The following is a 26,153-nucleotide window of genomic DNA, read 5'->3' on the forward strand; positions in this document are numbered from 1 at the left end:
ACCCCCCCCCTCGCCCCCAAGTTAGTAGCAGCTGGTGAATGCGGGGCTTTTTTTTTTTTAAGCCTTGGAATGCTGTGCCTGGGTGGGGCAGCCATTGACAGGGCTGGGAGAGTGGGCAGGGGCCAGGGAAGTAGGCATGAGATGGGGTCTGGTGGGGGTCCCCCCATGGTCCTCTCCCCCATCCTCCAGGCCCACCCCCACTACGTACCTGCACGGAATCTCCGAATCTCTTGCAAATCAATTTGGAGAGCTTTGAATAGATTTGGACCTTTTTATTGGTCTACCATTTTGATTCAGATTCAGAGATTTAGCCTCTGAATCGGGCCAAATCTCCTTCAAATCAAATCAGCGCCTGAAGCGTCACACAGCCCCAGTGTGTGTGTGTGTGAGTGTGTGTGTATTTGCGCAGGCAGGGATAGTGTGTGTGTGTGTGTGTGTGTGTGTGTGTGTGTGTGTATGGAGGCAGTGATAGTATGTGTTTGTGTTCATAGGCTGAGTCCCAAGCACACCCCCCCACCATCACATTGCCATACACACAGACCCTCCACATCCCTTCAAACACCCCAGGCACCCAGCTCCCCCCCAAAACACCCTACCCACCCACACCCCACATATCCTCATACACACATGTTCTCTTACCCCACATATCAACACACCCACAGCCCCCCACAAACCCACCCCCCCACAATATACAAAAGTAAAACTTCATATTAAGTTATTATACAATCACCTCTGTGTACACTACACAAACATATGTAGATCAGGACAAAAATATTTTTTTAAATCAAATTAATTAATGCTGTAGATGTTCACTTTTTAGAATATAATTTGGTATTTTTCTGGTTCCAAGATGGCAAAACCTCTTGCTGAAAGGAGTACTTCCAAAGGCAAGGGGAGGGACTTCTGGTGGCAAAGGTCAGGGGTTAGATGGCGGGACTTCCAGTCACAAGATGGTGACCAGGGGACTGCTGAGATGGTGGGGTTGATGGAGTGACCCACAGGAATGTGAGGGGGTCCTGGAAGTGGACCAGAAATACTTCCAGTCCACTTCTGGGTCTGCCACCAAGTGCTTGTGGGCCCCCTGTGCAGACCCCTGGCTCATCAATTGGCCACTGAGGCACCCCATGTGCCCCCAAAGACCCAGGAGGCACCAGTTGCTGAGCTGGGGGGCAGGTGGCATCCCCTGTGTGCTCCACGGTGGATCCAGAAGTGGGCCAGAAGTACCTGCATGTGGGATGTTCCATCTTCCTCACCTTCTTAGTGTTCACGAGCCATGCCTGGTACCTCAAGGTACATAGAAAAAACATACAAATCTGTGTCTATGACCAAATTGTTGAATCTCTCCAAATCTCTCTGAATCAAATCAGAGGCTTTTGATTTGATTCAGAGAGAGTAATGGGTGTCCTGATTCAATTCAGATTCGGAGATTCAGCTGCCAAATTGTGCCTAACCTCCTCTGAACTGAATCAGCAACCGAAGTTTTGCACAGTCCTACTATCTATCTATCTATCTATCTATCTATCTATCTATCTATCTATCTATCAGATTACTAAAGGACCACTGCTCTTAATACTATGTTGTGTGTGTGGGACTTCATGTTACAATTATTTACAGTTCCATTAAGGATTTTTTTTTCCTTGAAAGCTGAAAGCATACTAACACTGTAAACAAACCATTCAGTATAAATCATACACAATGCAATGGGCAAGAGTCAAAACATTACATTCTCTCATTTGCTCTTTCTTCCATTGGCCTGGGGCCATGTCTTACACACTTGGAAAGAGCAGGAAGACAGAAAAAACAGAAGTGTATACTGCTGTATTTATCCATCAGTGTCTCCTGCACTGAAGCCTATACAGAGAGTTCCCTGATGAGACAGCATGAAATAACAGGTCTTTTGGAAGGTCATTACTCATTACAATACACAGTTGTTCTTGTAAACAGGTGATAAAAAAGGAAAAGGGAGAAACCCAGCTCTAGTTTTCTCATCAGTTTGATTCTATTTCAGCAGTCTGAAATGCCACAGCAGTACTGTCAAGGATCTTTTAAAAGACAGTAGCAATATTTTGAGGTTTCTCTGTGTTTTTTCTGATCCTTGGCACAAGAATAACAGTTGTCAAGAACTACCTAGATTCCTGTGCTGACCTCTAATAGTGTTTCAATATCTTTGGGTAATTTAATTTTCTTTCATTTGATATTAATTTTTAAAACATTTTCTCAGTGACGTCCTGCCCTTTCTTTAACTATTTTTAACATTTAGAGACAAATTTGAAGAGATGACCACTTTGGTTCCACCTGTAAAAATACTGGTGTCTCTAAAAAACAAAACAAAACAACCCTCCCCCCCAAATGAGTAAATAGCTGTAAATATAAATTCCAGATAAGAAAAAATTGTACTCATTTTACTCATGCAAATAGTCCTATTGGTCACCGAGGAAACCAAGTAGGATTTTACAGTGATGGTTGGAAAGAAGGACTAAGAATCCTCCTTATATTGAAGATGCACTGTTCTCAACTATAAAAAAAAAAAGGGTCTGGTCTTAGATCTTTTAGTATCAAATAGAAGCACAAGATTTTAATAGCATTAGTGAATATACATTCCTTTGTATATCAGTCTTCTAAAGATACATTTAACTCAATTCATCTTGTAGTATCTGTCAATTTATTTAAACTGAATTTTGGATTTTCCTCTAACAAAAATAAGTTTACCTTCCTTTTTATCAACATCTATGAGGGAGAAGTCTTAAAAATATCAATGAAAAGAAATTCCTGTAGTGTTCCTTCATGAACGTGCTTCTTTGAAACATGTCTTTTAATACAGAACCTTTTTTTAGATAACACTACAAACTAGCCAAAAAAAATCCTTTATACCTAGACAAACCTACATCTTTGTTCATTTGTTCAATGTACATCTATAGGACAGTTTCATCCAGAAGGATGCAAAATGTTTAGAGATAATGTTACACTGTCCACAGAAATGCAGCTACTTCTGTGATGGAAATCTATTCTGTTCTACCCATGTTACACATCATATTTTAAGGCTGGAATTTGAGAATGATCTCTTCAGTTACAAGTGAAGTTATAAAGAATGAGATTATTGAACTTGCAGTGTGTCTAGGGCACCTGAACATTTGTGGCACCAGCATGATTTCCTTGAGACTTAATTGATACTCAGAGACCTTCTAATACCTAGGTTATAATTTTACAGCTAACATCACTATTTATCAGTGACTTTTGTGTTGATGAGAAGCAAGTGGGATTAAAACATATATAGTTTGCTCATTCTTAATGTCTGTCTTTCTCTCATGATGTAGTCAGCATAGTCTCAGCAATATTTTTATTTTAGATAAAAGAGCATTTTCTTCAGAAAACATTGCTATTATATGGATTTCTACAGTGGATGCTGCCTTCCCCCAAGAAATTCACCAGCCTTAATCCCTTCTTTATAGTGGTGAATTCAGCACCAAGGACAGCAAAGAACAGCTGCCACAAGCTTAGCTCCAACATCACTGTCTGTCTCAGTTAGCTCACATACTTCATGCTATTTTGTTCCTCATAGAGATTAAGAAAAATGAATAAATCAGATTATTTTTGCAGATGAATCACACTCTGGGATAACATCATCCCTCTCAGGTTACTTGTTTTTAAGCTGCTAGTCAACAACGCAGCTGCCTTCTGTTGTGTGACGTCACAGCAAGACCACTCTATGCTCACTGAAGCAAGTTTAATTAAACTTTGACATTCTAACACTCTCTGTGCTGGATTAACTGTTATTTTGGTTTCCCTAGTGCCATTACCAGAATATGTAATGAGCACCTGTGGGGGATGGAATTAGCCCTGCTTATGAAGGCATTTTATCCCTTATCCATGGCTTCAACTAACAAAAAACTGTTCCCTTCTTGCTACTAGGCACTAAAGTGTCACTCTTATATGCATGCACATGTAGTTCAGTCTTTCACAATCACAGCAGTAATGTCCAACTTCTATTAAATTATGAGAAATTATTTTCTGAAAAGTATTATTTGTGAAATATATTAATAAAATGAGTGACTGGAATTATTTGATACATAAATATTTTCTGAAGCCACTCCCATTCATTTTCATAGTATTGCAATATTGATCATTACAGAAAAATATCAAGGCTGATTCCAACAATTTGATCTGATTATGTATTTATTAATGTGGAAATACTCCTGGTTACCAATTAAGTATCCATCCTGATGCCCTCATCAGTATCAGCCCTGAATTTCATTGTCCTCTAATTACAATTCACAGACTGAAAATGTTCTGAGTGGTCATAAATATGTTTTTGTGTCCTGGTTAAATTTAATTTTTTCTCATTATGTTTCATGTACCAAAATTTCTGTTTAGATTACAATGAAAAAGCATTCTTTGTTTTTTATACTAAGGTGGTGCATCTTGTTCTTGTTAGTTGTTAAGCACCAGTTATGCTGCACCCCAAAGGTGGATGGATTTTAGTGATAGGTAAAGTATTTCCAATATAATGATTCACAATGTATTATTGTAAAAGTCTTATATACATACAACTTATTGCCACTATTGTTTTAATGTTATGATTAATTAATTAATTAATGTTTAGTATGACTATAGATGGTTTCATGTTATAATTCAAATAATAAATGACTGGAGGTTCTTGGGGTGGGGGTAATAATCAAGCACCTCTCAGTGAATCCATTAACTCCCCAGGAAACGGGACTGCAATCATTGTGATTTAAATGTTTCTCTAATAGGAAGGCTTCCAATTGTTCTTAATCTAATTTGTCTCATAGCCTATTATCTACAGTTTTATTTAAGAAGTGAATTGGCTGACCTGTAGATGAAACTACAAAACATCAACACCAAATCCTAGAGGCAAGAAAGCCTCATCCAGGGCATGTTAAAAAGGACTTTACAATATTTCTTTGGAGTCCTGTTAATTATTGTCTGCAATTCTTTCTTTACGTTGCTGTTAAACTGTGATGTTTCCATTCCTTTATTCTGGAGCAGAAGATTATAAACAAATAGCAGGTGTCTAGTCATTAAATGAAGCTATGTATGGAACACAAAAACAAAGTAGGAACAGTGAGGGGAAAGAAGCACAAATTTCTGAGTTTGGCCTACATTAATTGTTTTCATGCTTTGCATAGTAAGTAAAGTAGTTTAGGGCTGAGGACTTCTGGGTTCTGTTTCTGGCAACTCAAACCCCCCTCTGTATCTCAACGTATGTGTCCATTGGGCTACCATAATTAGTAGAAGAAGTAGAAATTGAGTGAAAGGATAATCGTGACAGCTTTCTGAAAAGGCCCCTCCCCCTCTACCCCCTTTTTAAAAAAAGAAAAAATAACATTTTGACCAAATATTGTTGAAATTTCAAATTTTAACACTTTTTAACCAACTTTGGAAACTCATATAGTAATGATAGGTTTTATCCTGATGAATCCTTAAGAGATTCAGTAAAAGGTAGGGTTGAAACATTTCCCCATAAATATTGATAACTGTGGGAGAAGGGGAAGGGGAAAGGCAAAGGAAGGATAAACAATTTCTCTTTTGTATTCTTTAAAAAATCCTAGCAAGATAATAAGCATGAGCTTTTCTTTTTCATAGGAAATAGCTGTTTGCCTTTAATTATTTGTTTTTTAATGTGTATTTACTTGTACCAGAAACCTGAATTTTCTGGTTCAAGAATGTCTAAATAAACTAAGTTCACCTAATAGAAGTATTTATTATGGATGATTCTCTTAGCTCTGTCTCCATGTAAATTAAAAAGAAAAGTTTAAAGGTAGCACGTGTATGTTGGAAATGTGTACAGCTGTAGCTGAGGATGACTCCTTAGTCCTCAAAGCTAGAAAACCTGTGCCTTTCACCTTCACTAAAATTATGTCATTAAAAAAAGTAGCGGTAGTAAAAAATCTTAATTTAGCAGAGACTGTATTGAGACTTGTTTCCGAGGAATCATAACGGTACAATTATTAGTATTTAAGGCTGAGTTCTTCCATAATTAATTATTAGCTTAAATCTTGAAATTGTCTTGTTGTATTGTCTGTTGGACAATTGTAAGCATGAAACAAGCACAATAAATCTTGGGAATTCCTGTTTCATCCCTAGAGAGATGTAATTAGTTATGTTAGCCTGAAATCAGGCAGAAAGCAGGAGAGGCTGGCATCTTATAGCCTAACAGATTCAGGGGAGTATAAGCTTTCATAAGCAAGAGGCTACTTCAAATTCTATGCCCAAAATCAGGGTTAAAGGAATTTACAGCCAATGGGAGAGAGAAAAATGTTCTCTAGTATCTGACAAAATATATTGTTGCCTATGGCTGTGTACAAATGTTCATTTCTAGCAGTGGAAATTTTGTGGGAGAGCAAGCAATACAGACAATCAGTCAGCAACCCTACCTTCTCCCCTACTCCTTTAGCTTTATTCAGACTGGGATGATTTAGGGATTGCACATGAAAATTGGGAAGAGTAGTCACAGCACTACTCTCTCCTCTTGGCTTCCAGTGCCTGGGGCCCAAGTACAATGAACCCCCTGACAAAAACCACCACATCTCTCATACTCTGGTGTGAGGAGTGAGCAGGAGCTTTGCTCTGCTACTCTGGGAAGAGCCTTTCAGACTGCAACCCCAAATCTGTGGCCTCAATCTGGTCAACACAGCTTCCCATCCTGGCCTGGCACCCTATGGCTATTTACCCAGACTGAGTCAGGATAGCCTAAAGCCTCTATCATGGCCTAACTCTCTTCCCACTTCAGGGACCCCACCAAAGTAGCTACTCCTCCTCCCCCACCCCATATAAACTCCTGCACAGCTATAATGTTTACTCTATGCCATTGGGTTCCAGGGATGGGGTGCTCACTCAGACCTCCATACCTTTGGGATTCTATCCTTGAGTCACCATTCAGCAGAGACCGGTGGGGTGGTGAACAGAATTATCTTTATTAGGAACAGGATTCAGAAGCTCACATGCTCATAGGTTGCAGGGAGAACAACGACACCCAGTAGTGACATGTAGGGGGTGCACAGGGGTGCACGTGACCCCCCTGAAGGTGCTGATGCACCCCCTGACTGGCTGTGCTTGCCACTTAGGTGATGGGCAGGGAGGGCAGGTGGGAATGCCAGTGCCCCCCCCTACAAGCACTGGCTGGGGAGTGGGAATGCCATGACTCTCCCAGAAGTGGCTGCAGCAATCGGCCGCTTCACGATCAGCTGTGACGGGACCCTTCCTGGTTGGTGGGATTGACTTCAGGGGGACTCCCCCCCACCAGTTGCTGACTGGTCCCTGGGGGGCACGTACCCCCCCCGACTAAGGTGGCACCAGTCTTTCTCCCAGATTCACTCTTCCTGGTCCCCAGGAGGACTTTATGTAGGAGAAAGTATGCAGATGTTCAATCTCTCATGTTCAGTCTCCCAGGGGAAGCTCCCAGAAGTGATTTCTACCTATGGTTGTCAGGTTATTTTTCTTCTGAGCTGCCATTTTTGCTCAAGGAAAAAAAATCTTGAATGTTTGCACATTTTTGGTTTCTACTGTAAGAACAGTATTTTTTCTGGTAGAAGCTGAATGCCTGTGTACAGCCTGTGAAAACAAATGCCTCTCTAAACCAGTTAGTCTCTAATATCCGTGTCCTGCCTTCTGCCTGTTTTATCCCTAGCAAACTCACCCTGGTGTAGGACCACCTTATCTCTCTGTGAACAGGGCCTCTCCACATTTGGCTTTTGTATCTGTCTATTCCTCTCATTTACTAATCTCTCCTCTCACTTTTAGATCCCAATAATCTGTGCACTGGTTTGGGACTTCCCCCGCCTTTCAGTCTCTTCCAGGACTTTATTATTTACATCTACTTTCTCCCTCCAATTGGCCATTATGTCCTTCTAATCTGATTTTATTAGTTGTCTCTGTTCTCTTGTCTCACTTCACTTGCCTGTATTCATTCTGGGTATTTAAATTCCTGCATTTATGCTTCCCTTGGTCCTGTTTTTCATGTCTCCTCTTGTAACCTCTTCATTTCATTTAGTTTTCCTGATTTTGGTTGACTCCCCTACTCACTGTGGTCATTGTCTTACCTGGCTGAATAATATTCAGTGAATACTAAGCACGATGAACGCTAATGCCTTTTCTCTTTATGAAGCCTTCATGAACCAATCTTGATGTGTAATGAATGAATTTATTTCACTGGTTGTTGTTAACCAGAGTATAATTGTCCTGTTTCACATTGCTAGATGCATGCCAAACAGCAGAAAATATGAGGCTTGAAGCATGGCAGAAGTGCTGACTCCCAGGACCTGTCCCTTGCCCTCCCTTTTGATGCTGTTCATTGTTTAAGTTTGTGCATATTCTGTACTGTGCCATATGACAGTCAGCCTGAGTGACACACCATGCAATGAATAATAATTTGTCATAGCTCCAACTAGTCAGAGCTTCTCTCTTGCTTCCAGCTCCTTGCCTAACTAACTCTGCTACGCCCACACTGTTGTGTGACAATGGGCGAAGATATATTTATACACTTCTTCACATTCAATCAAAGCATGGAATCCTTGCCATGATATAGTTTATAGTCTAAGCACTTCCCCAGACTAACCATCCTATTGCAGTGAATTATTCGATTTCAGCCTCTTGCAGAATCAGGCCTCAAAGGTAGGGGAGGGTACAGAAGAGAATAATGCATTCCAGTACAAACGTAAAGTGTATGATAGTTCATTGCATTTGGGATGCATAATGAAGCAGGTATTTGGAGCTTTTAGAAGCAGGAGAAAGGGTTCTTGAAATCTTATATTCTCTTCATCCTAAAATAGCTACAATGTTCTTTGAAGTAAAGTTGGATCTTGTCGTGAACTGTCAAAACCACTGTCTCTTTGCACAGCATATACCTGCCATACCAAGTTATTTTGCTGACCAGCAAACTTAAATACTGGATTATACTCACTAAGCCTAATACTGAGTTTACACACTGCCTTCGACTTCTTTTGGACAAGCCACTGATTCTCTTCTGTTCACAGGAAATTAGAAGTAAGTCAATTCCTTTGAAGGATAGGGAAAAAAGAGGGGGAAGCCACTTCATTAATTTATCTTGAAAGACTACCTGTCAGAAACCCCAGGCTAGGCTTGGGGAATCCCCAGAAGCTTGCACATTCAGCATACAATGTTACAAACCAAAAAACAAGTGTTCCCATTTGACAGTATTTAAGACGCAAAAGTCAATGGAAGTTCAGTATCTAAATCACTTAGGCATTTTAATTCTTATTAGGCACAAATCTACAACTTTAAGCTTTATGGGAAATAGGGCCTTATTAATGGAAAAGAGACTTGCTTGCAAAATGTTGTTTTTGTCACTCTGTGTCCTTCCTAAAGTAGTACAGAAATTCTGTTAGACTGGTTACTTTATGCATTTCACAGATAAAGAAGAATAATTCCAACTTCTTGGCTTATGTGGCATAACCTGCTCAACAAGTTTTGGCCTAGTTATCAAAAGACAATTTCTGATTCTTGACTTTTTTTTTCTTTCCCAAGCAGCTCACTTTCAATGAGACATACTTGCAGAAATCCTGCAAATCCTTGTGAAACTCAGGGCCTCTTCAGAATCTCTCAGATTGCACTAGTTACCTTTGAAAATGTTGGCCAATATGTTCATTCTTCTGAAAGCAAAAGAGCCACTTTCCCTTCCAGTAGCATCCCTACCTGCTGTCCAAAACTATTAGTATTGTACAGTCTGGTGCTTGCCAATACACTGTCATCTGCTGCATGGCAGCTATATTTATCAGCATTGTAAAAGGAATTCCACACCCATGAAGCAATGGAGTGGAAATCATAGGCAATAGTGAGGAAACTCAATTTCAACCTAAACCAGTGGAGAAGAAAGGAGAGAATGAAATGGAAGGCATGACATGTAATGAAACAATTCCAGCTTGTAGAGTGGGATATCTGATTTCCCACAATACTCATCTGGACCATACCCCGACTTTGGCTTGTGTGCTGTGCTTTCCTGAATTTTTGTAAAATCATCATGTACAAGCTTGCAGTACGTGGTGTTTTTTTTTCTTTGCAGGTGTTGATGTCCTCTTCATCCCAAGAAATCATCCCCTTATTAAGCAGCTCTTCCCTAGATCCTGAAGATCAGATCTGATTTCTTAAGGTAGGTCTGTATATAAGGTTGCATGAGACATACCAAGAAGGAAAAATTGGAAACAAGAAAGGTAAAAAGGGACAGAGAGAGCAATTGATTAAATGTGTGTAGTCATCCTAACTTTCCATAACCCACTCTCTGAAGGGGGTTCTTATTTATGAATCAAGTGGACAAATCAATATAAAATGAGAAGAGTTGTTGCCAGCCAGGTAAAAACTCTGTATTACAGCATCTTCTTATACTTATAATAGTTCTGAAATATTTAGAGTTACATTAAGTTCCCTTTTTCCCCCTACAGAATATGTATGTAATTTTTCCTACATGGTCTTCAGTGTGCTCCTTTGCATTATATATGGGGGGGGGGGGTGAGAGAGAGAGATTCAAGTAACGATCCCCATTTCAGTGTATAGAAATAAAGTTGGTGGTATGACTCAGTATGGTTTTTGTAAATTTTCAGGGCTGTAACTATATAGTAGTTCCCAGAATATTTAACAAACAATATTGGACAGCTGATTTCTGATCTTTAGAAAAGCATGCTGCATATATCTATATCTGTATCTATAGCTACATAAAAATTAAAAGAAAAACCTGTGACCTTAATTCCTTCTTTTTCCAATCGTATTTAGTCACAGATTAGCATGCATTGCAAACATGTGACCTGATTCTTCTTTCACTTACACAGTGAGAAACAGGGGCAGACTATACATTACAGGGTAATTTATTATGCGATTTGCTTCATCCTCCTCTGAAGCATCTGGAGCTGGTCCTTATTAGTGCCAGGATACTGAACTAGATTGGCCAGTGGTCTGATCCAGAATACTTGGGTAAATCCCCAAGGAAAAATACATTCATATTTTCAATGTAAAAATATGATTACTGCTGCTATTTTATCTCCACCTCTCTTATGTGTTATTAGAAGAAAAATAGGTATTTAATCTTTATGGCATTATTAAGTGTGAAGCCAGATCCCAGAGTATGAAAATAGCACTGGTAGTAGGAGTGGAGAATGATAATGAAGAACTGACCCTCGTAAAGGAAAGTTCAGTGAATTCAAGGCTAAGGCTAATGATTAATTTTGTTCTACTTGTATACCTCTATTCATTATTAATGAATTAGGACTAATTGTTAAGGTTCTTACTCCAGGAAACACCAGTTATAATAAAGACATATTATGTAAGATCTTGAGGAATTTAGCACAACACTTTAAGAATAATGTCCATTTTACACATAAAGAAAATTCAACATGCAGAAGTTAAGTGACTCATTGGGCACATCTACATGTTCATTAATGCACCATAATTATGGCACATTAAGTTTAGTACCTGTAATCATAGGTACTAACTTAATGTGCTGTAAATCGGCACTACTGCGCATTAGTGTCAACACATGCTTTTTAAGTGACACTAATATGCGGTAGAATAATTCTGCTGTGCATTAGCACAGGTTTTTGTGCTGCAGCAATGCACAGTAGAATTAGTCTACTGCATTGTTAGCATCTTGTATAGATCCACCATTAGATATAAACCAATGGAGTTAGGCAGAAGGCAGGGCAGATGGTACCTTATAAACTAACTCTTTTAGAGAGTCATAAGTTTTGTTGGTGCTAGCCGGTGACAGGACCAACCCAGAAAGATGCATCATGGACCATGCCTATTGGCAAGTCCTGTGCTTCCCCAGTCCCCCTACGGTCCTCTCCCTCTTTACACTGGCTTGCCACACTTGATGGAAGTAAAGTATCTTGGGGAGGTTTCCTGGTATTAGAAAAAGCAGAGTCCGGTGCTAAGTCTCTGGTGCCATCTCTAAAGCTTTCACTCTAGTGGTTCTAAACCATACAGGCCCTACTCACCCTGTGGGCAAGAACTGTGGCCTCTAGCCATCCCCTTAGCCACACCTATTCCTTGCAGATTTTACTCAGTCTCTGTTTACCGGGTTTCCTGGTCCTGGCCTCAATCAGGTCTTTTTGTGCCTTAGCTTTGTGGTCTCCTCTTTCTCATATTTAAGCTTTGGCCCTGTGCCTTCAGCCCCTCTCCACTCAGGCTCTTTTCTGTAGAGAAAAAACAAAAAGAAAAAGATCACATCATGTGGAACACTGCTATGTGGCCTCCTGACCACCTCTTACTCCCAGTCCTCCAGTAGTTAGAACTAAATCACTAACAGAGAACAGAACCCTACTGGGTTAACATAAATAGTCCTCAACAAAAATCTCCACCCCTCTGGGTAAACGCAAGCAATCTTCAACTCAGATCTTCATCCCGCCATGTGCTCTCACCAGCAGGCAGAGGTTCCTCTTTTTCTGGTGGGCTTGAGTTTGTCACATCTTGACAGAGAGCTCTAACCTCCCCCATAGCCATGGCCAGAGCTCCTCTGCCCTGGAGGCAAGCCTATATGCGTAGGTCAGGCCCTCCCTTTTTGATCATTTGACCTAACTTTCACTTAACAGGGCTCAGATGCTGCAAACTCCCTGTGTGGCAGCCCAGCTGCCTGCAATATGCAGGCTGGGTCGTGCAACCCATCTACCCACACCATCTGTATCTAGTTCCCTTCACAGAGAGGACCTCTGCAAACAGCACTCACCCCACCAGCCCTGACTCCACTCTGCTCCCTCCCCCAGCTACTGGGATGGGGTCCCCTGCCACACAGCCTACTCTGTCAGATGCTATAAGGGCACTTGCAGAGAACGTGACAACTAAATAGAATGGAATACAGTCATTTAAATACAAAGAATAGGGAAAATGGAAGAAAGAGGCAGGGCACAGATGAGAGAGGTGAAGGTGAGTTGAAGAGACCAAAAGCAATGTAGTTAGATGTCTAGATGCATCTGATAAAGTAGGCTGTCACCTAGGAAATCTTATACCTTTCTGAAGGGGTTAGTCTCTAGGGTGCTACCATGCCCTTCCTTCTTTCCAGCAGAGTTATGAATAGAATCCATGAGCAATCCTGCCTGAAGAAGTGGCTGCTAGGCACAGTAGATTGTGCATTCTCCTTATGCAGTTTCAAACATTAGAACTTGAATATGTCTAAACAAAGTATTTATTTTCCACTGCCAAAGGCACTTGCTTTTGCTGAGAATGAAAGATACACTGGTATAAGTTAGCATTGCACTGGGGCAGGTTCAAGACAACCATGCAGTGCTGGGATTGGGCCCAACAACCAGATGAATATTGGTCCCAGCCCTGCCACTGCTCAGGAGTCTTGTACTGGCTCCATTGTGGTACCAAGGCTGGGACTGAGCTGACTGTCAGTTTCAGTGCCCATATCGCACCAGTGTCTTGATCTGACTTGAGTACTATGCCAGGGCCAGAACTCAAAGCTAAATTCTTCTCATTTATGGCTGCATAAATGTGGAGTCACTTCATGAAACAAAAAGAATCATTACTCATTCATAACAGTGTAAATAGTATCAGAATCTGAACCCATGGCCATGTCCAGTTGTATGTGGATGTTTGGTTCCCTGGGAACAGGTAGCAGTGGTGCACCTTGTGCCACTTATAGTTGTTCCTGGGGAATGCCCAGGCCACAAGCTCTCTGGTGCATGGCAAGTTACTGGGTACGGTCGGGGATACTGGGGCCAATGCTGTGTTGGCCCCAGCAGCCTCCCATTGCAGGATCAAGTTTGAAGAGCTGGGTAACATTTTGAAGAGGGTAATTTTAAAAGAAAATAGTACAATGTTTTGGTTCAAAACCATATTTTCAACTGGAAATGTTATGTCAAAAATAGGATTACTTATCAGTGAAAAGTCACCCATCTTCAACTAAATAATTCTGATTTCTTACCGGATTTTTAGAAAATGTCCATTTTCCAAAATTTAGGATTTTTCCTAATTGGCATCACTCAAATCATGTATTGTGGCTTATGCTACAAATGAGCATTATGGCTACTACTATAAATAGCAGTAGCATAGCTGAGGCCAGGGAAAGCAAGGCACCAGTCTCAGGTGCTAACCTAAAGAAGGCCCCTTTTACCTTAGGAGTATTGACCACTGTAGGGGTAGCCCCATCTCATCCAGTCTTAGGAGCTAGGCAGACCCAATAGTGTGTTTGGGGGAGCTCCTCCCTACCTCCCCAGGAAGCTTTGCCACAGGAAATGGGGCAGGAGAGAAACAAACAGGGCATCAGGAATGGCCCATGGGAAGCTGTGCCACTGGTTGTCTCCCAGTTGACAGTGGCTTAATCCCCTGCTACTGTAAAAGCAGCCACAGCAGTAGCAGCTGCTGCTGGAATGAACAGAGCTGGGCAGGTAAGACCTCTCCCCTCTTCCTTCACTTTCACTGGTCAGTATACTTATCCTCCCAGCCCTCCCTGCCATTTTTGCCCTGGATGCTGAGAGAACTGGCTATCCCTGTGATAGTCTAGTTGCAGCTGTACTGTTTATGGTTTTAGAAACAAACTTATAGTTTGGAGATCCTCAGATTTTCAGAGCAGAAAGAATCAAACTACATATTTCTTCTTGATCAAGTCTCAATGCTACAGATAAATGTTGGACTAGATTGTGATATGACAGTAGTAAACAGCCACACCAAAAAAAAGCCCCTTAAATGGGGAGTCCTAAGAGGTCATTCGTGGCTAGGTTAAGATATTTAAGTTTGTCTATTGGTTTCAGGCTGCTACAGGGACAGCTTCACAGCCTATCCCTAATTGATAATGGGCAGTTAAGCATTGCCTTTGAATAACCTTGGTTCATTGTTTTTATTCATAACATAGAAAGAGAAAAAACTTAGCTATTAGTTGGTTTTGTGGCTGTAGCAATACATTGGAGCAAGAGTAAACAAAAAGAAGACATTCTGGACCAATATGATGAATGCAGTGAAAAAAACAACATAAAGTAGCTGTGACTGAATTACATGAGAGAGAGAGATTGGATGAAATTCTTCTTTTAAATTATTGGGTATTACTGCTGTCTTAGAAAGAACATTTCACTTGATGAATATAAAGGAAATATATTTATGTTTCTAATAATATTCATATTGTAAAGAGCGATCAGCTTGCCCCTTTAAGGTGCTAGCCACCTGGAAATAATAATAAAATCACAGGACATTAAAGTGCTTAGCATTCTTTCAGGATAAGCCCTTAGCAGATAGGAATTTAAGTTTTGCAATAATTTTTTGCATAACAAACCTTCCAGTATTACAATAGTATAATCCATAGATATGGATTAGAAACAGTTTAACTCTCTAGTTCATATTTTTATAACACCTCTTAAATTTTGAGAATACATTTTTCCTCACTGATTTACTGTGCTAGCCTCAGTTACTATTTCTGTATACAGGGCTCTCACATAAGGTGAATAAAAGACTCTTAAGCAGATTCAAAAAAGGGAGTTTGGACAGATAATTAGAGGAAATTTTATTTTCTTACTCTGTAAAGTTCTTTTAAAATCATTTCAGTTGCTAATTCATTGGCCCAGCCTGCAAGGAAAACAAGATGTCATTGGATTAGTTCAGTAGATTTGTCTATACCACAGTGGAAAAAAAAGAAAAATCATGCTTGTTTCAAAAACAAACAAACACACAGACATTTTTTAACAGTAGCTTATGTGTTGCTGGACAGTCACAGACACAAACATGCTGAGTGTGTGTCTGTGTGAAATGGAGTCCAATTTACAAAGAACGTCTTTACAAGAGAAATATGCAGTGCGTGGTACTTTCCTTTCTAGAAAGATAGATTCAGAGAGTTAATTGCAAAAGACACTGTTAGATGAGAAGTTTTGACCTCTTGCATATTTTAGGCCGGGGCATTAAACTCACTTTGTGCTCTAGGCTGGGCTGGATCCAGCCTGGGGCACAAGGGAGTGGTGACAGCAACAGCTCTAGCTCTGACTTAAAGTACACTGTGACAGCAGTAGCAGCAGCTCCAGCTCCAGCACTGGGCATGCCAAAGGGTGGTGGCTGCGGAGGTAGGCTGCAGCAGTGGTGACAGGCAACACACCCAGAGGGTGACTGGGACTGTGTCAGTCCTCGCTTGCCCTCCTGTCACTATGTCTGTCATGGGCTAGGGGCCTTCAATCCTGTGGCCGTTTCCCTAATTTTCAGTGGCCTTCCAGTAGTCCTGTAGGCTGGATATATTGGCTTCATGGGCCAAATCCAGCATTTGGTCCATACGTTTGACATCTCTGCAATAGGCCATTACAAATCGCCAATTCAGGACTTGTGAATGGCTAAGATAAAATATATGGTGGGAGAGAGAGATTTTTATAGCTTAGTATTCTCATGTTTAGCTCCTAATATTGAAGTAAATAAAAAAAATGGAATTATACATGTGTAAAATGGATTTGAGGCACATCAGAACCGAGCTTTTATTTCCTTTTTGTAAGAAGGCGCGTCTAGACATTCATTAATGTGGAGTGCCTACTGAGCATTACATTTAGTATTTGTATAATCAAGTATTAAATAAATGCTCAGTAGACTGCTGTACTGCACATTAAAGCGATCTCTCACTTTCTGTGTGAGACAATGCTCAGGAGGCGCATACTACTGCGCATTAGATTATTAGCACAGTTTTTGCCATGCATCGCATGTAGACGTGCCCAGGGAGACACAGTCTGCTAGATGCTTATCATCCTTCCTGAGAAAAGCTTTTAAATTAATCAGAGAAGGCCTGACCCAGTGTTAATGAGGGCAATGGGAATATTCTCAGCAGCTTCATTCAGTAACAGACTATGAAAGAATCCCAACAGCTATGCTGTCTCTGTGTACAACCAACTTGTTTGTCAGAAGTATCTTTTTCATAAAATAAAACAATTATTTTTCCATTTAAAAGAAATGCTGAAATGCAGCTGAGAGCTCTGAAACTATGTCTGTCATTTTTTATTAGTTATTAGTAAAATCATTGTTTTGATTGTTTTTACTCCCTATATTTGCTTATACTTTACAGTACCTTTTTCTGCTCTGTAGGGTTCCCTGATATCTATCACATCCTTTTGATCTGTATGTCACTGCCATATTAGAATATTTGCTTTCCCTGGGAACAAGCCATATTTCTTTCTCATCAAGTGATTGGCAGTTTTGAGTGTCCAGTATTGTACACTTAGCACTTCTCAATGCCACTCATATATAGCAGCTCAGTTTTTAACTCTCATCAGCTGTCAATAGAAATAGTTTTGTTATTACAGCCTATTGTCATTTTCCTTTTGTCAATTTAATCAACATTTGCTTCTGCAAATCGGTAGATATTGATACTCTTCTTTACCTGCAATCTGGCAAATCTGTCCAGCACATTGAGAAACAAATCTATGTTTTTTGTTTCAATCTACTCATCTGAACAAAACCAAGTCTCTTCACAGCTGTTCATGCTTGCTCCATAATCCTCTTGGTCCTTAAGCAGAACTTGAAATCACTGAGAATATGAACCTAGCCTTTGGGCATATGTTTTTTATTTCGGTTCCAGTGTGTCAGCAAGTGGCTGTTAACTCCCCTAGATCAGTCAGTCATGGGTCAATCCCTAATTCTTCAGTCTTAAGTAATCACAGCTCTAAATAATTCATTTAGAGCAGGGGTCAACAGTGTTTTCTGGTGGGAGGGCTGGAATAACCCAGCTCAGATAGGAGATAGGAGGCTGCTAGGATCCAGCTGTTGCTTCTCTGTGCCACCCAGCTGTGGTGGGGCACAGCAAAAGATTCCTATCCGCTGGAGCACTTACTGCCCAACTGCAGTGTGTCACAAAGAGAGACCCTCTCTGCCAAAGCCTCAGGTGCCTGATTGTGGTACAGAGTAGGGAGCCCCCCCCCCCCACCCTCTCCCTGCCCCGGCTGAATGCTACCAAAGGCACTGCTCCATAGATGGATCCAAATGTTCATTTTGTATTGATTTTGAGGGACCAATGATCCCTGAAGACTAGTTTTGAAATTGGACTTCTACATTCTAATGGATTGCAGGGAAAAGAAAAAGACCTATGCACATCCAGTTTGACCAGATATAATCACACACTTATAAAAGTATATTTTCTTGTGTGTACATTGATACATGAATTAATATAGTGATATTTAAATATATATGTTGCAAATACACGGACACTCCAGCTTGAAAACCAAATACAGTTAAATTCTGGATTTATCATAGAATTATAGAAAACTAGGGTGGGAAGGGACCACAGGAGATCATCTAATCCAACTCCCTGCTCAAAGCAGAACCATCCCCAACTAGATCATTCCAGCCACGGCTTTGTTGAGCCAGGTCTTAAAAATCTCCAAAGATAAAATCTCCCGGTAACTCATTTCAGTGCTTCTCTACCCTCTTAATGAGAGAGTTTTTTCCATAATAGACAACTTAAACTTCCCTTGCTGCAACTTGAGACTGTTGCTCCTTGACTTGATTTTATTTACTGAAAGGGCACTGTATTTTCAAATAGTGTGAAGTCTGCTCTAATAACTGCTGCAAATTAGACTGCTTTGAAGTTATGTTCTGAATGGCTGGTCACTCTATATTCAGTGTTTTATTTGTTGATAAACTATAATTGGCATACTAAAAATACCCAAAATTTAAAGGAGGAATTTATAACTTTAGCTGATAGCATATTAATGTCTTAGTACTAATTTTGTATTTAATCATATCTATTTCAGCTAATTTAAGCTAAGATATTATGTGTCTATATATTTGTTTAAATCCTGACATCATTTAGAAATTCATATTTTGATGCCATTTGGAATCACATCAAAGCTGCATAAAATGCAAATGTATGGCAAAAATGTAAATGAATATTAGTCTCTAGCTAAAGAGATGCTGTATCTACTACAGCATCTGAGAATCTGTTTAGACCCTCAAAGGCTGAGCCTCCCTTGCTTTCAAGATCATTTAGTTAATTTAACTGAAAAAAACAAGTTGCATCTGTTGACAGGGTATTCATGTTAGTGGTAAAGTGTTCAGGCACCTTTAAAATTGCATACTTGGTGCAAACTTTTATTTGACTGTGAAGATGTATATACTTTTGGGATGTGTAAAATGAACATTCCCTTCTTGTTTGTTATTTTGATTTAAATAAGGAAGAAACAGAGTGTTTATATAAAGACCTAGGCCCAGGTACTTTTTAATATTGAAAAAAAAACCCTAGAGCATTAGAAGCATAGTAAGCCTAACACTGACAAAAAAGGAGCCCTTTTTCCCCTTTATTGTTCTCAGAGCAGACCTTCAGAATTTAAATAAATTTGAGTTCTTTGTTGTTGATCCACAGTCTGATCATTCACTTACTGGAAGTAATATATATTTAACCTTCAATTTAATGACAGCAGGATTAGGCCCTAAAAGATATAACACTAAGTAAAGGCAAGATTCTAGTTATCTTACATTCAACAGGCTCTTTGGCCGCCTATACACATGCTCGTTGGCACTCTAATTAGAATGCATTGGAGCGGACTCTATTAATCCTAATTAGAATGATTAATCCTAATTAATCCTAATCCGAATTAGAACACTGCAGTGTAACCACCGTTACACATGAATTATGCCCCTATGTGTTTAAAAATGGCCATGGGGTGCCTTAACTAAACCTTATTAAATGAGGTCTAGATAAAATGTTCCAGAGCCATTTTAAGATGCATCAGGATTTATACATGGGGGTTTAATACATGTGATGCTGAAAGTGGCTGCCCAGGACCCTGTCTAATTAAAGTACCATCTCCTTCCCTCCCCCTCCAAGCATGTTTATAGGCAGCCTTTCTTCCAGCAGACTCATTGTGACTAGCTGGGTGCATATACATGTGCATTTTACTGCATAGTCGACTAATTAGCTCTGCAGAAAGCATCAGCATCTACACATGCGCTGGTATTAGGATGCAGTAAATTAATTAACTCTGCCATTGTAGATAGTACTATGTTATGGTGGAGTACTCATATACACTAAAACACATGTGTAGACAGTGACAGAGACTGGCTGGGTTATGAGGGTGTTAAAGTGTGGGACCTGTGCTTGCTGTTAGCACTGTAACATCCTCATGTCCCAGCCAGCCCCCCCATAGCTCAATGCCACCACCTGGAGCCCCGGGCTGATTCCTTCTATCTCCTGCCAGCCTGGGGCTGCTCTGCCCTGGCTTAAAGTGCTCTTGTCCTGGGTGCACATGTAAATGGTGCACCCAGGAACAGTTGACTCCGGTGCAAACTGTGCTGGAATTTATTTCTTCACCATAATAACGTGTGTAGATGCACTCATTGTAAAGTTGCTCAGGGGACTAGGTTCCAACATCTCTTAATGATCTGATGACTTTATTACTGAACTGAAATGAAATAGAGCATGTATTCTGTAATCGTAGATCTTTTCATATTGCAACATATATTTTGTGATCTTACCTCCTCCGGTTTCTTTTTTTCTGCTTTTAACTTTTGCCAGTTTCATGTGAAGCTAGGTTATAGATCTAAGATAAGGATACGACATAGATTTTACTTCTGTAGGGAGTAAATGGATCGTTGTGCTACTGAATGAAAAAAAATAGGTAGAAGAAACAGCTTGATTTATGAAATCCACTACAGTTACCATGAAAGTGCTTGACTAATTCTTTCTGTGTATGCATGTGGAGGAGTTAGAGCTATAAATAAGTTATTTTTGATTTGAGGAGAAAGAAGTGAGGGAGTGCGTCACTCATTCTCTGCTCTGATCCTATAAGTATTTATACATGTTACTTTTAACACGTGAGAACCTTTGTTAGTGTAAGGCCCATTTTTTGCAAATTCTCATGTACACACAAGGATTAGTTCAATCGATATTCTTCAAATTAAGTGTATATATAAGCATGTGTGAGATCGGGGGCTCTGTTTGCAAGCAGGAAAAAAAGCAGTACATTCACTACAGCAGGCAACCACTCTACCCTGTCTTCAAAATATGGGCAATCTTGGGCCAGTTTCAGCCCTGTGGAATTACACTTGGGATGGATATTAGTTCTATTGATGTATCTTTCTCATTTAATGGAAATAGCAACCCCTAGAACCTATAGATCTTTTGGCCTATAAATATGCAAGCAACCTATACTGAGTGTGTTTTCTTTTATTGAGGTAAACATGTTAAAAACTTTTTAAATGAATAAATATCATCCACAGAGTCTCAGTTTGTACTTAGAAACCTTTTCTGCTTTGTTTAACTTTCCCTCTCCTTTTGTGGCTAGGCATGTACCTGTGAACACTGGTGGGCTGCCACAATGAGAAAAGCTTTTAAGAAAATGAGTTTTGACATTCCTTTCCTTAAGATAATCCCTTGTTTTTCAATTACCCCTTCCTGACTTGAGATTTCTTGAGGTAACTGTGAGCCTGTTCCCAGACTGGCAGCCAGGTGGCAGCAGTGCCCTATCACAAGAGCTCTAATACCCTTTTCCCTGACATCAAGTGTTAATGCAATTGACCAATCAGTGCTAAGATGATGGGAGGTAATTGGGTAATTGTATTTTACTGATCACAAGCAGAGAAAAGGAGGAAAAAAGGGAGAAAGGGAGAGATAGGAAGAGGGGAAAAGGGACAAGCAAAGCCAGAAAGACTGGCCCCCGGGACCTTTGCAAATCCTGAGGTGCCAGTGTAAAAGGTGGGGGTGTGAGAGCGAGAGAGCGCACAAAGCTGCTCACAGCAGCAGCTGTCTGGAACTGGATTTATACATGTATATATACTGGAAGTGTTCAAGCTGAAGCTGATGGCAGGGAGGAAAGGTTTCTGCTGTGCAAAGAGCTGTGCTTTTCTGGGATGAAACTAAGGACTGAAAGAAGCTGCTGCGGTCCTGGGAATGTTTCGTCTTGGAGGGGGCGGGAGTCAAGGGGGAAGGTAACTGGCATGTGGAAGAAGATGGGAACCTAAGTCTCCGCTGCGCGGAAGGGGAATCCAACTTGTAGATCTGAAATATACCAGGCTGAGCTTGGACATGAGATCGGAACTGCAATTGTAAGAGAGGGGGAGGACAAGAGAGGCAGAGATTGGAGGGCTTTTCTCTCCCTCCCTCCCTCTCCCACTCTCCCCCTCTCCCCAAAGAAGAAATAGAAGAAGTTTATCTATCTTGCTGCTACTGGATCTTTATTGCCGCTGGACAAAAGATGGAGAGGAATCTGAAATGAAGAGCCAGGGGAGCCCGGTGCTTATGAAATTCACAACTAGGAGAACAAATCACGCCCCCCCAGGGTACTTTTGTGCCCCATAGGGGGAATTTTTAACATCAGAAAGATCTGTGAAGTGTGGGGGCAAAGGCAAAAGTGGGTGTTAAAAACACCCATCCCAAGTGTTTAAATAAAATAAAAAGGGAATGGATTTATTCTTGACAGCTGGTAGGAACCTTGAATTTTTTTCTACCCTTCATCCCCGCTTTCCATTAAATGTGAGATTATGAAAATGCAGAGGAGTTGGAGGGAAAGCAAAAGGATATAACGTGGAGTTTGAAGAGAGGAGATGGTGATGATGCTGTGGATGCTGGCTTTTCACTGAAATCAAAAATCCAATTGCGCATTGGGTTGTGATTGGAAATCTAATCAGATCTTTGGAGAGGGGGAAAAGAGAGAGTGAAAAGTTTATTGTTTTAATATTAAAAAATCCAAATGTGAGAGAAGACTCTTTGGTAAAGGTATGTATGTATGTGGGTGGGGGGGAAGGAATAGGGAAAATGGAAGAATGGGAAACCCCGATCTAACGTGGAGACACATGGATTGGATAATTGATAGTGCAGCAGAGAAGGGGGAAGAAGAAAATTGCCTAGCAAGACCTGGATCTTAACAGTCACAACAAAATTACATTAAATGAAAACAGTCTTGCTTCAGATAGAGGGTTGTTCTTTTTTTTTTTAAAGAAATAAATATATCCCCCTCTGCCTTCCAGAGAAAAACTAAATCGTTTGCGATGGAGAACAGAGGAGCCAAAAGGCAGAAAACCTCAGAAAAGGGGAACTAAGCAAAGGATCCTCACTGGAATGAAAAGTTTCAGAAAAGAAAAGGACCATTCTTTTTCTGGTGGTGGGGGGGTTAATGCTTATTTATTTTTTAAAGAAAAATAATCCCCCAAATATGACATTGAATACTATGGCTACGACAATTTTAAACAGAAAAGTTAAAACACCACGGAGGTAAAGGGAGTCAGGGAAGGATTGGAGCCTATGTGGACTGAAATTGATGGAAAATTGCAGTTGGATATTTCTTTTTTCTTTTCTTTTTATAATTTTGATTTTGCTGCTGAAATGAAATAGTTTTCCCACCCACACCAGCTGCATTTTTTTTTTTTACATTTATTTTGTTAACCGCTCGGATTTCTGTCTGGATAGTCTTCTGAGTATACAGTAAGTGTTTTTTCTCTATTACTATTGTTGTTACTATTATTATTATAATTTATTCTTGAAAAAGACTGTACATCCTTCTTTCTTCTACCCTTCCCCTTGCCCCCTTCCCTGAGTGTTTGTCCTCCCTTCTTCTTTTACAAAATCTGCTTGAGTTACAAGATTTAATTTCTAGCTCATGGAGGGAGGAATATATCTAAAGCCTCACAGCAGATCAATGTTATGGTTAGTAAAAATCAAACCTTGATAGGATGTTGCAGATGCCTGCATGCCTGGCACGACAGCATTTATAAATGTTCACTAGCAAAGAAATCTCCTAAGAAAGCCTCTGCAGTGTGTGGTGCTGTGCTGCTTGATTGCCCAAACTGTATCAGGACTGCAAGTTGCATGGTACAAAAGGAGTTTGATGCACATAGAATTTCCCCTCAACACCTGGAAATTGAAGGGATCCTATTTAAACTCTGTTACTCAGTCTGACACTGTGGATAAACTTAGTGTAATAACATGAAAATATGATAATAAGGTGAGCAGATGAAGGATGAATTTTGGAGAGGGAAGGGAAAAAAGATGATGTTGAGTCAGTTCAGAGAGAAATGTTACATTATGCACTCAGTGACTAAGGATGGTTTTAGGCAAAGAGGGGGTGGGTGGCCTTCTACCAAAGGAGTTTAGAAAGCTGCTCTACTTGCCACAGATTTACTCCAGATCTCATAGGCAATTTGCTGTGGTTTTGTGGTAAATCCTTCTCATGCAATTGATAGACTTTGTAACATTATGTAATAACAGTAGTAACAGTAATACTAGTAATAATTACTATAATTTATAATAATAATTCTTATTGATGATAATAGTAATGCCAACCCTTTGGTAGGTAGGGTTTGGCCGATGAGGAGTGATGTACAGGTGATGGACCAGTATCTAGTAAGTACATCTGTCCTTGCCTACAGAAATGAGGTGAGAGGAATAAAGGGTGGATAACATGGTGTTTAAAATAACTGGAGATTTTTGCATTTTAGAGGGGACCCAGTGCCATTTTTCTCCTCTCTTGTCTGCTAGCATGGCTGCTTTCTTAATCTATAAGCTTTTTCTCTCTCTTCAGACCTTGGTGTCTGTGTGTAGAGGCTCCAAGTGCAGGTACTTAATAGACTGATTTCGGGGAGGGCATGCACATAATTTGGTACACCATTGTGTAGATGAGGATATTTTTGTTATGCAATAAGCACAACAAGGCTTACCACTTTTTTTTTTTTTCCGTCTGAGAGGGAAAATTTACCAGTTGATCAGCTCTTGATCTGGGCTCCTGACTATCTCTGTCTTCCCCCCTCTGACAGTCTTTCTGAAGATTCCTGTCTCAGAGAACCCAAGCATGAATCGGAGCTACAAGGTGTCTGGACAGGACAGATAAATACATGTTAAACAAACACACACTCACTCTAATTATCTGATCATAACCATTTGAGGCTAATGGGCCTTATGGAAATTCAAGCTTCCACCTTCTAAAAAGTGGACTTCGTGGACTTCATGGTCTTCAGTTCAGAGGTCATGGCCCTTCAGTGCTGGCAACTTGAAGGCGATAAAAGACCTAGGGCCCAATCCCGTTCCCAGAAAAGTCCACGGGAATTTTTGTTTTCCCACAGGCATAGCATTAGGCCTTTCATTTGTTCTATTGGGATTAAACCAAGAAACAAGCAGGCACAATTATATCCCTTAAAGACAGGTCTATTTTTATCCTTCTTACAATTCCTTCACTAAGTCGGCACAGTGTGCAATGCTTTCAGACTCATTTATTTTTCGGGACACGTGTTTCCTGTTGGGACACTGAGTGGGCAATAAGTTTGTCAGCCCCTCAAAATAATTATACAACTTCCCTCAGTCTCCTCCCTCCTACCCATGAGTACCTGCATATTTTATCCAAATTCTTTGCTTTATTGTGGGCTAAACTTGCATCAGCAGTTGCAGTAATAGAGCAGCTAAATTCATGTCAAGCTGCTACTCAGTAATTATTGAAGGAGAGAGAAGCTGGCCAAGGAAAACACATCTTGAAGCTTTTCATTGGATTGCTTCAGAAGTGAATGCATAAACAAAGGACCTGTAGGTAAAGTCAGGCTATCTTTTAACAACAGGAAGCTACATAGGTGTGTTATTCATTTCTACAATACATTCATATTAAGGAAGTACTGGGGAAAAACTTACTCACAAAGCTGGGCTGGAATAGGCAAATCTTGTCAACTTTAGAAATCTAGGGATGTGTCTGCTTCTTAAAAGGCAACAGTTTCACACTTCAATGAATCACTCAGTACAGTAGCCAAAGACACATGAAGCAGCCTGGAATTAACTGTTTCAGTCTTAGAAGGGAGTTGCCATGCACATAATATTTGCATTCAAGTATCTTTGCATTCAGACAACTGCAAAGAAGTTGTGGGCACAAAACAAATGGTTAAAATATGAGTGGTGATCTTAGAAAACAAACTTAGATGCAGAGTGATGTTTTAAAGTAACCTGAGTGGACATGAAGCCTCATTTTCTATTTCCATCACTTGTGGCAAAACACAGGTGCAATATGCAGCAGCATATGATAATCCTGCAAACAGTCTTCTTTTTCAAGATATGGGTGAACTATTCCATAATTACCCAAGACAGCTAGGAAATGTGGTCACAGAGTGCGAACAATGAGCCACTATGGATAGAGGAAAATGCCAAATGCCAGTGCAGAAGAAAACCAGATTGCTGTGCTTGAAAGTCCTATTTTGTTGTCATTGTTGGGGGATTGGAGCATTGGGTCAAAGATCACTTAATCTAAAACCACAACCTATTTTTGTAA

The 26,153-nt window shown here is 40.3% G+C and overlaps 1 protein-coding gene across 3 annotated transcripts in view; it reads left to right on the forward strand.

Annotated features, from left to right (window-relative positions):
- Nucleotides 1–10,042: 10,042 nt before the first annotated feature.
- The window catches only part of LRRC4C (leucine rich repeat containing 4C), a 191,629-nt gene continuing 175,518 nt past the window's right edge, over nucleotides 10,043–26,153 (forward strand). For 2 of the 3 annotated variants that reach the window (XM_019519369.1, XM_019519370.1), the window contains exons 1-2: nucleotides 21,503–22,630; nucleotides 22,882–23,335. The gene's annotated coding sequence lies outside the window, so the exon portion shown is untranslated. Of the gene's footprint in view, nucleotides 10,127–21,502; nucleotides 22,631–22,881; nucleotides 23,336–26,153 lie in introns of those variants that run through there. The other variant, XM_019519372.1, reaches the window with a different exon arrangement.

This window comes from Gavialis gangeticus, unplaced genomic scaffold (genome assembly GCF_001723915.1).
Source record: "Gavialis gangeticus isolate Ggan-Ray unplaced genomic scaffold, GavGan_comp1, whole genome shotgun sequence".
In the NCBI taxonomy this organism is placed as follows: Eukaryota; Metazoa; Chordata; order Crocodylia; family Gavialidae; genus Gavialis; species Gavialis gangeticus.